Genomic DNA, 11,016 nt, shown 5'->3' with positions numbered 1-11,016 from the left:
TTTAAAAGAAATGCCACCGTCGGACGTCTGAGCGACATCACAGATAGGCCTTAAAAAGAAATGCCACCGTCGGACGTCTGAGCGACATCACATACAGGGCTTTAAAAGAAATGCCACCGTCGGACGTCTGAGCGACATCACAGACAGGTCCTATAATAAATGTAAATAACAAGATTAGTCCATCCACAAGAATAATCTTTTAACCAGATTTATCACACATAAATCCCACCGGGTTTTTGTCACTGAGGTTGATACCTGACAAGATAAGATGAATATAGTACTTGAACAAAGCACAAGATAATTGAAGGATTTGAGACTCTGCAGAGTTTGGATGAACTGACCACAGCTAACGGATTTCCGTAGTCATGAAGGACTAGTTCCGTTTATGGTATTTCAGTAGAAACACATTTAGCTAGTACACACCCATTTCACCTCACGATGCCAGGAATCACCCTGGACAACGTCCAAGAAAAACTTTGAGACGGGGAGGCCACAACCTCGAATAGCATGGGATCAAATTTCTATATGCGCGCTCTAAGGGTTGCCCCCCTCTCGGTCCCAACCGGAAACACCCATGCCCCTTGACCAGATGACGGGCTTTAATCCAGGGCCATGGAACCCTCATCCCGGCCTCTCCACTTGGTGTGTACTAGGAAAACGGTTGCAACTTACTATGCCATATCCCTTGCGGAAAACAAAGTGGCAGCACATGAAGAAAGTGAAAGGAATATGATTTGATCGTGTTGACACTGCTGTCAAAGGACTGGCCTAAGCCTGGCATGTCACAACACTGCCATCTTATCCATCCTCACGCCAACACATGGCTATGCAAATATGTATCCAACAACATAATGCTTACCGAGACTTACTTTCCGATTATATATATGAAATATAACATTTAAGAGTTGTTCATAAACATGCCATGAACATACAAAAATGCAAACACGCAACAACACTCATGATATCAAGAGTTCAAACATTCTTGCCTGGTTCAGAGTAGTCGGAGCCTAACTGTGCGAGGTTTGTAGCTCCGTCACCTCCTTCGGTATCTACGGTATAAGAAAAGATACGCACGCAACGTAAATGCCGTGAGTGTACAGAAAAGTGTTCCAAATATTTTTCAAATAAATATGATAAAAAACTAGAAAAAATTTGAAGAGGACAGAAAAAGAATCACTCAAAAATTCCTTTTTGTTAAAAAGTTATAAGTGTTTTAACCCAAGGACTCATCTGTACTGAAATAGAAAACTTCCAGGGGGTTCTGCGGAAAAGTACAGATAACATTTCGTTTAAAAAAATGGCTGAGAGACTGACAGGTGGGCTCCACCCGTAAGGTTTGAATTTTCAAACGAGGGAAAACAGAGCGCGACGGCGCCGAGAGGCGCGGTGGTCGCCGACGGCGATCCACGGCGAGGTAAGGTGATCGGGGTGTACCTCTGTGTTCAGGGTGCCATTCCGCGTCGGTGGGAGGTGGTGGTGGTCGCCAGCGAGTACCACGTCGGTGGTGACGCTTGCTCCGGTGGACGGCGGTTCGGGTGGTCATTGATCTCGCCGGAGAGAGCTGCGAGGCCAAAATTGAGCTGGGGGTTATCTTACTAGAGGTGGTACGAGGCTATGGTCGAAACTAGGGCGGCGGAGGGGTTCTCACCGGAGAGAACGAAGCCGGAGCCCAAGGCGGATGGAGGTGGCCGGAGTCGAGGAGGAAAGGCCCCTCGAGGCTCGTTCAGTGGCCGGGCAGGGTCTGGTGTGGTGGTGGAGTCGTGCGGAGGCGAGCGCAAGCTTGGGGTGCTATATATAGCCGCCCCGAGGCGGTTGCCGAGAATGGGGTTCTCTGGCGAGGTGATTACGGCGGCGCAGTGGTTGCATGGGGGGGGGTTCAGAGGTTGAGCTTCGTCGTAAATGCCCCCTGGTTCCGTTTAGATGCTGATCGCGCTGTAATTTGGTCGCTTAGGGGAAGTTCAACGGAACGGGGCGACGCGGGCCCGTCGGCGGCGGAGAGCGTGCTCTGCACGTGCCGTGCCACGGCGACGGTGCTGCATGTGGGCGCTGGCAAGGAGGTGGCCACGCGGAGCCACCAGGACGCTTGGGCGGCGCCGAATGGCATTGTGCCGCCGTTCTGCTTCCTGTCGGCTGCTACGGCGCTACGGCCGCCGCAAGAGACGCCGGCGTAGGCGGGCTAGGGCGCCACCGATGCCAGGAAGGTGCCAAGCGCGCGTGTGAGGCTCCGGACAAGCAAGCCTGGCCGTGAGCTACGTGCCAAGCGCACTGTGAGCTCGTGACTGAAGTTACTGACGAAGATCGACACTAAACTTCTGAATTTCTGAAAGTGAACAGCACTAGCGCATGCAAGGTGTTCGACAGAATGATTCTAGGGTGTAGAGGTCTCCCCTTGAGCTGGTTTTTGGTGGAGGGGCCTCTCATTGCACCTGGAGGCTGCCTGAATATTTGTAGAATTTTTGGAGGGGTGTAGATATGGTTTTCACCAAATTTGGCAAATCTGGTCCAAACTTGCAGTGAGTGAATTTTGAAATATTTGAACAGGAGAAGAGTGGATCAAGATGGTTCTGGGTTGTGGGTACAAAGGACTATCCAGGGGTGTTGAGTTGAGGTCAAAAGGCACAAGCATTGGGGTACTTGCTTTGCAATCCACCTATGCTCAAAAGAAAAGACAGAATTATTTTGGGAGGAGAAATAGTTGGAATAAAGTCCAAAAATGGATTTTATTAGTTTGGACAGAATGTTTGGGTTGAACTATAGTGGGAGGAGAGGTTTTGGGAAAAATTCACCATAGGAGGCATGGTAAAATTTTGAAGGGATCAAAACCAAATAAAAGCCCAAAACTAAAAGGGTTTTCATTTTAAAAGAAACCAAATCCAAGAAAAGGATTTTGAGAGGGCAAACTTAGAAGATGGTTTTTAGGAAGGGTTTAAATGACCTCCTTTCAAACCAAGCAAGGCTCTTATGAAAAACAAAACACCAAAAATTTTGGAGTGTCACAAGAGCCCGACGGGCACCTTCAATACAGGCGGAGTGCTTGATGACTTCAACCCATGGACACGCATCCACCAGCCGCCGCACCAGGCCGAAGTAGCTCCCAGGCATGGCCTCCTTGGGCCACAGCTGAACTATGAGGCCCTTCATGGCCTGTTCGGCCACCTTGTGGAGCTCAACCAGCTGCTTCAGCTGGTCGCTAAGGGGCACCGGATGTCCAACCTCAGCATACTGAGACCAGAAGACCTTCTCCGTCGAGCTCCCCTCCTCGGCCCTATAGAAAGCGGCAGCATCGGACACGCTGAGGGGCAGATCTGCGAACGCTCCTGGAGAGCTCCGAATTCGGGTAAGTGATAGGTAATTCACACTCACATGCTTACTATGCATGAAAAATGCCTTACCCGCCGCTATTTTCTTCAACGCCTCGATTTCCTGGAGGGCCTTGTAGGCTTCGGCCTTAGCGGCTTTGGCACTCTCAAGAGCCGATGCAAGCTCGGACTCTCGAGTCTTCGAGTCCCGCTCCAAACTCTCATGTTTTTCCACGAGAGCCTGGAGCTCTTGCTGTACCTCCGCCACCCGCGCCTCCTGCTTTTCTCGCTCGGTGCGCTCCGCGGCCGCATTACGTTCGGCCGTGGACACCGCCTCCTTTAGGGTCTTGCAACCAAATCCTTTTCTGTAAGGTACAATTTTAATAAGGTGTTACTCACCTTCCTTGTCCTCGAGCTGCTTCTTGGCACGGCCGAGCTCGTTCTCGGACCGCTCGAGGCTTCGCTTCAAAGTATTGACCTCCGCAGTCAGTACGGCAGAGGTCAGCAGCACAGCCTGCAATCCCATATTGACATATTTTTTATGACTCCTAGGTATATCTTTTTAGATCCTCAGTCCGGCTTTTCTTTCCGAACACCGAACCGAGCATCAGGGGCTACTGTCTATGGGGTACAATTTTACGTATATCAAAATTCTTACCTCAAAGCCTGTTAGCAGGCTGCTGCAGGCTTCGGTCAGCCCGCTCTTGGCGAGCTGAACCTTCTGAATCACTGCACTCATGACGGTGCGGTGTTCCTCTCCGATGGAAGCGCCGTTTAGCGCCTCCAGCAAGCTATCCGGCACCTCCGGTTGGATGGAGGCCGCCGGCGTCACGGTCTTGCCCTTCTTACGAAGGGGCCGCCCGCCGGACTCCGGAGCCACTACAGGTTCCGGTGCGGAGTCCGGTGCAAAGTCCGGGAGGTTTCCCTGCGGCACCTCCGGGGCCTCCTCCTCCTGGAGGGTCCCTTCCCGAGATCCCACCTCGGCATCATCCGCATCACGGGGGGAGGAGGCGGTCGAAAAGGAATCCATATCCGATGCACCCAAGGACCCGCTCGACAAAGTGGGAAGATCATCCTTGGGCGGACTGCAGGGTTGCATGCGGCATTAGAAAGACACCATGCGGCGAAAAGAAAAATCATGAAGTTATTCGGGAGTCCGGATACTTACGATCTCGCCAGGGGCTTGGCCCTTGGAGGCCAGTCCTCGTCGTCATCGCCGGCGTTGGCAGAGCAGTCCGGGGGAAGAGTCCTTCCCTTCTTGGACCCTTCGGCCTCCCTCGTTGGGGAGGCCTTTCTTTTCTTCCCTCCCCCCGCTGGGGGAGAGGCCTCTTTCTTCTCCTCCTCGCCTTCGTGGGAGGAGTCCGCCTCGGTGTCATCGTCCGATGACACCTGAAAACGGGAACTCTTTCAAGTGCCCGTGGCCTTCTTCTCCGGCACCACGTGGGGTGCCGGAGCCAGCAGCCCCGTCAAGCGGGCGTCCGCTGGGTCTCCTGGCAAAGGGGCCGGACAGATAGTCTGCTTGGCCTTCTTCAACCAGTCCTGTCAAAGGAGAGGGAGTCCGCATAGAGTCAAACTATGGAAAACAAGTGTCCCGTAAAGGGCAAAATCGCTTACCTCGCTAGCCGGACGCTGCGAGCTGAATCCGCGATCTTTGGTAGCGGATGCGGGAGCCTCGGCGCCCTTAAACAGCACCCTCTAGGCCTCTTCGTACATAGTGTCAAAGAGCCCGCTTAAAGTCTGGTGCTGCGCCGGATCAAACTCCCACATATTGAAGTCCCATTGTTGGCACGGGAGAATCTAGCGGATGAGCATGACCTGGACTACGTTGACAAGCTTGAGCTTCTTGTTCACTAGCTTTTGGATGCAGGCTTGAAGTCCGGTCACCTCCTCCGAATCACCCCATGTCCGGCCACTCTCTTTCCAGGAGGTGAGCCGTATGGGGATGCCAGATCTGAATTCGGGGGCCGCTGCCCATTCAGGGTCACGCGGCTCGGTGATGTAGAACCACCCCGATTGCCACCCCTTAATGGTTTCCATGAAGGTGCCTTCGAGCCAAGTAACGTTGGGCATCTTGCCCACCATGGCGCCTCCGCACTCCGCTTGGCTGCCCTTCACAACCTTTGGCTTGACACTAAAGGTCTTGAGCCACAAGCCGAAGTGGGGCTGCATGCAAAGGAAGGCCTCACACACGACGATAAACACCGAGATGTTGAGGATGAAATTCGGGGCCAGATCATGGAAATCCAGGCCGTAGTAGAACATGAGCACCCGGACAAAGGGATGGAGTGGGAAGCCCGGTCCGCAGAGGAAATGGGAAAGGAATACTACCCTCTCATGGGGCCTGAGGGTGGGGATGAGCTCCCCCTCGTCGGGGAGCAGGTGCGCGATGTCGCTGGACAGATATCCGGCGCTGCGCAGCTTCTGGATATGCCCCTCCATCACAGAGGAGGCCATCCACTTGCCTCCCGCTCCGGACATAGTTGGAGAAGGTTGAGGTGAGATGTGCGGACTTGGGCGCTGGAGCTCGAGTTCACGGAGATGGATAAGCAAAGGAGGAAGAAGGCATAGGTAAAAGGGTTGGATCTTTATCCCCTTATATGGGCGGACAAAACCATACGTCCCCACCGGCCTGATAAAACTGGCTTATCTCCCAAGCACCGCAATCAGTGGCGCGGTTGGGTTACCCACGTCCGTATTGATGGGAATCCCGGAATAAGGGGAACACGATCTCTGCTTCGACAAGACGTGCCAAGGAAACCGCTTCGCTAAACGCGCTGAGGTGGTATAATAAAAACAATTCGAGTAAAGGCTTGGTGGTGGTGTGACGTCACGCCACAAAATACGTCAGCAGATTGAACTTGTGTAAATATTATTCTCTCTACGGAGGTATGTGGAATTTATTTTGCAGAGCCGGACACTATCCTGGTGTTCACAATCTTCTATAAATTATTCGAACGAGGAACCCGCCTTGCAATGCCGAAGACAATATGTGCGCCGGACTCATCGTCATTGAAGCCTGCTTCAGGGGCTACTGAGGGAGTCCTGGACTAGGGGGTGTCCAGATAGCCGAACTATCATCATCGGCCGGACTCCAAGACTATGAAGATACAAGATTGAAGACTTCGTCCCGTGTGCGTATGGGACTTTCCTTGGCGTGGAAGGCAAGCTTGGCAATACGAATATGTAGATCTCCTACCATTGTAACCGACTCTGTGTAACCCTCTCCCTCTCCGGTGTCTATATAAAACGGATGGCTTTAGTCCATAGGACGAACAACAATCATACCATAGGCTAGCTTCTAGGGTTTAGCCTCCTTGATCTCGTGGTAGATCTACTCTTGTAATACCCACATCATCAATATCAATCGAGCAGGACGTAGGGTTTTACCTCCATCAAGAGGGCCCGAACCTGGGTAAAACATCGTGTCCCTTGTCTCCTGTTACCATCCGCCTAGACGCACGTTCGGGACCCCCTACCCGATATCCGCCGGTTTTGACACCGACAGCTGCCAAGCACAAGAAGAAGCACACTGTGGCCCAGACTGAAGCTCCACGGTGGGAAGAACCTCCCATTGTCTTCCCAGCCAACATGACAGGCTCGAAGCCTAAGGTCTCCACAGTGGCTTCTGATCAGTAGAAAACCAAGGCAGCTAAAGCCGAAGCCAGAAAGCGCAAAATCAAGCGCACCACTGATGATGCACCACCCCCCAAGAAGAGAAAAACCAAGAAGAGAGATCGGGCTGCTCCCACAGAGCCCCTTATAGTTGAACCCATTGCTTTCGCACACCCTGACCCTGACAATCAAGAGCATTAGTTGATCATTCATGAGTCTGCTTCCACAGAGGCTCCTGAAGCTCAAGAAGTTCTAGTCGTTGACCCCATCGTGACTGAAGACATTGGTCCTCACGACAATGTAGAAGATGATGTAGTTCTTCCTCAGATTGAGCATCCAATGGTATCATCGCCTGTTCTCACGAACAGCGAGCTCATCAGTATTGGTCGTCCTTTGACGCCAATCTCTCAAGATGCCTCGTGGGCTGATCGCCCCCAACCAGCAACCCCAAGTCAAGATTCACCAAGTACACCCCGTCCTCCACCAGCGCAAGCCACCAGTCCATTAGTGAATGATGATAACTACATGGAGACAACACCTTCTCCAAAGGCGTTGCTCGTGTTTCAACCGCTTCGCAAAGGTCTCAAGCCCTCTGACTCCATGACCACCATCACAGAAGAGGACTCAAACCAGTCTAGCTCAGTGGCACGTCAAGTTTTCCCTCAAGAAATCCTTCTATGACGGTTCCCTCGTCTGAAGCAAATGTTGCTGAAGAGAATCCGGCTGCATCAGCCGAAGAAAGACAAGAAGAAGAACATGTTGCTACTCCCGCTACCACCCAAGAGGTTGTTCTTGAGGAGAACGTATCTTTGCCCGACCCTCCAGCTCCTCAAGTGGAGGTTGAGAATCATGAGGCAGACACTAATAACACCTCTGAAGCCAATAACATTGTCATGGCTGAAGACAATGTGGCGCCTGGAGTGAACACTGTGCTTGAAGCCAATGTTGCTCCTACAACGAATGTGCAGCCTAACGCCTCTGCTGATGCCACTGCTCCTATTCCGCCACTAAGGCCCCACACCATTGAGCACGCATTCTACCAAGGCGATCTTGTTCCTGTCAGATGGCCCATTCTGGTTCCTCCGCCTGCTCCTGGACCGCAATTTGACTATCATGTGGAGCACAGGCCTCAGGTTCAGAAGCCAAAACCATGGCTGCCAAGGTTCCCATGTACTGCATTGGCACCAGGCTCATTCAATGTCAACGACTTCATTGCACACAACACCTTCTTTGATTCTGGCAAGAATCCATATTCCAAGCCAAGAATATCATTAGATCGGTTCTGGAGCTACCAGCAGCGCAGCTACTACTCCTATATTCTATACAATCAGGAGCGCATATTTCCTCATATGCATCTGGACACTAAAGCCATTGCTGGTCTGCCCTGCCTAGAAGAAGCCCTTGACTGCTTTCGTGATGCTGGCCTTCTGCAGTTTGTCACCGACAAGGAACATTGGAATGAAGAGCTTCTACTGCAATTCTATGCAACCCTCCACATTCGCGGCTACAACAGGGATACAACGACATGGGTCCTTAAGTGCATGACGGGCAACGTTCATCATGAAGCCAAAGCCTTTGATCTCATTGAGCTTACCGGCCTCTCCACTCCAGGCGAACTGTATGAACCTGGTTGTCAGCTTCAGCGCGATGCATTGGAGAGCATCTTCCAGTAGCCAGAGCCCAACATGAGCCAGATGCTTAGTATGATGAAGCCACTGCCCCAGGATGCTGAGTATCCCAAGGAATTCCTTGTTGAAGACCTAGAGTATCTGCCCCGTACTATCTATCATATCATTAGGCGAACTCTATGGCCCATCAAAGGGCATTCCTCCTCAGCAAAGCTTGAAGGTGCAATGAAGACATTGGTCTTCTACATTCTAAATGGAAAAAGCTTCAATACTCAAGATTTCTTCATTCGCTAGTTTGCTGCATCTGAGTCTGACATTTTTGGTCTGAAGTTCTATGCTCCTTGGATCATGCATCTGATCAAGCTCCACTCTGCCATTGACTATCAGCCCTTTGCTCTTAACCATCTCATATTTTTACCAGAAGTTGATATGTCCATTGAAGCCATTTACCTAGAGCCTGCCAAGGAAGCACTATATCTCCACAATATAGATCTTCAGAGCTTTCCCCAGCATGTTGAAGGTATTCAGGTTGCTTCTCGTGTTTATCCACTGGCCGGCAACACTCGCCGTGCACGCACTGAAGCCACTGAAAGCACCATTGCTCCAAGGCCTCGGAAGCGCTCTCGTGTGCTCAATGACCGAGAGCTTCTCGTGGCCTTGCATCAAAAGCATGACAAGCATCACTACTGGATGAAGCATCAAATGCAAAGCTTCTTGGTGGATGTCAATCGCATTTGCAATCTTGCCACCAAGAATGCCTTTGTCAACCATGAAACCTGTCGGAGGTCTTGGAAGAGTCTGACATTGCTAAGTGCTGAAGCTGATCTTCAAGACGATGGCTTCACTAAGAGATTCAAGTTCGACTCCACTCCTCCCAGGAATGATGTCTTACGTTGAAACCCGTCTCTTGAAGACTCAGAGTACTCCTCCTTCGCAGCAACTGTGAATGCTAGAGTCTTGGATGACGCAGATGATGCTACCTCACCACCTCCAACCTCAGCGCGTGTTGACACTGCACCAAGTTCTTGTGCACCACCAAACCTCAACGATGACCCTGCTACTTCACCTACTCCTCCTGGGAACGAGTAGAGCCCTATGTCTTCAAACCTTTTTGGTCCTTACTGACAAAAGGGGGAGAAGCATAGGTTTATAGTCTTCAAGCGGGTCCTCATGGGTGGTTGATATACTTTTTGCCTAGTGCTTACAACTCTCGTTTTGCTACATTTGGTTCTTTGAGTTGTAACACTTGAACTTGATGGTCGTCTGCTACTTTTTCTGCTATTCTGTGTGATGCGATGATAAATTCCGCATATGCGATGATAAATCCCGCATGAAATCATTCCGCAGACGTCCATTTTTCATTATGCATGTCATTATTCCTGTGTATCTATTCATGCATGATGTATTGCCTTCATATGGTGAAGAAGATCTCCACAAGTACAACCTGCCATGTGCATTTGCATTCCAACACAAACCAATTATATGCACATCTTCAGGGGGAGCCTTTTTGCCATCTATGAAGAAAATATCTTAATCCTTACAATTTCACATACTTTTATCCCCGTTGAAAACTTCAACCAGTTTGTCATCAATCACCAAAAAGGGGGAGATTGTAAGTGCATCTAGTGCCACTAGTTGGTTTTGGAGTATTGACGACAAACTTGGTTGAGGGACTAATGTGTTTGTGATGATTGCAGGATAACACAGGTAGTAGTCCCTCCTTGATTCGGTTTACCTACCAAAGATGACCCCTAAAAATTTGTGAAGACATTGAATACAATGGTGGTCTGTGAAGATATTCACATTGAAGACTATGACACGAGAAGACACTGAGTGAAGACTATGGAGCACGAAGACTTAGTTGTTTCGTTGTTTCCTTTTCTTCTTTGTTGAGTCATAGAAACCACTGCACTGTTAAGTGGGGTCCAAGTGAACAAAGTCTGAGTGACTGAAGTGATGCTCAAACCAAATCCTATGTCTTCGAGCGAAGACAATGAGAGCAAATCTTATCCTGTGTCGGATAAGTCAGCTTTACTTGCAGCCCAAGTCAAGCTACCGCGTGTGTTTGAAATCTGACCGTTGCGACACGTGTCATTTCCTTAGTGACCCAGGGTCATTTCGGACAAATCCGGTCGGGTTGCCCAGTGGATATAAATAGCCCACCCCCTACACCATAAATTGGTGGCTGCTCAGAGTTAGTACACGGCTTTTGTCGTTTGAGAGCAACCCACCACCGAAGCTTTCGAGAGAGAATCCTTGCGAGGACAAAGCCCAAACCACCCAGAGCCCAGAGAGTGTTTGGCATCACTGAAGTCTTTTTGTCCGCGTGATCTGAAGACTTGTTACACTTGAGGACTGTGAATCCTCCAACCGATTAGGCATCGCGTTCTGAGCATCCAAGAGCCATTGTGGATTGCCGGTAAACGAAGTCTGTGAAGGTTCGGAAGTCTACCTTGATGACTTACCAGAGTGATTGG

Source organism: Triticum dicoccoides, chromosome 4B (genome assembly GCF_002162155.2).
Source record: "Triticum dicoccoides isolate Atlit2015 ecotype Zavitan chromosome 4B, WEW_v2.0, whole genome shotgun sequence".
NCBI classification, from domain to species: domain Eukaryota; kingdom Viridiplantae; phylum Streptophyta; class Magnoliopsida; order Poales; family Poaceae; genus Triticum; species Triticum dicoccoides.
This window is presented reverse-complemented; position numbering follows the sequence as displayed.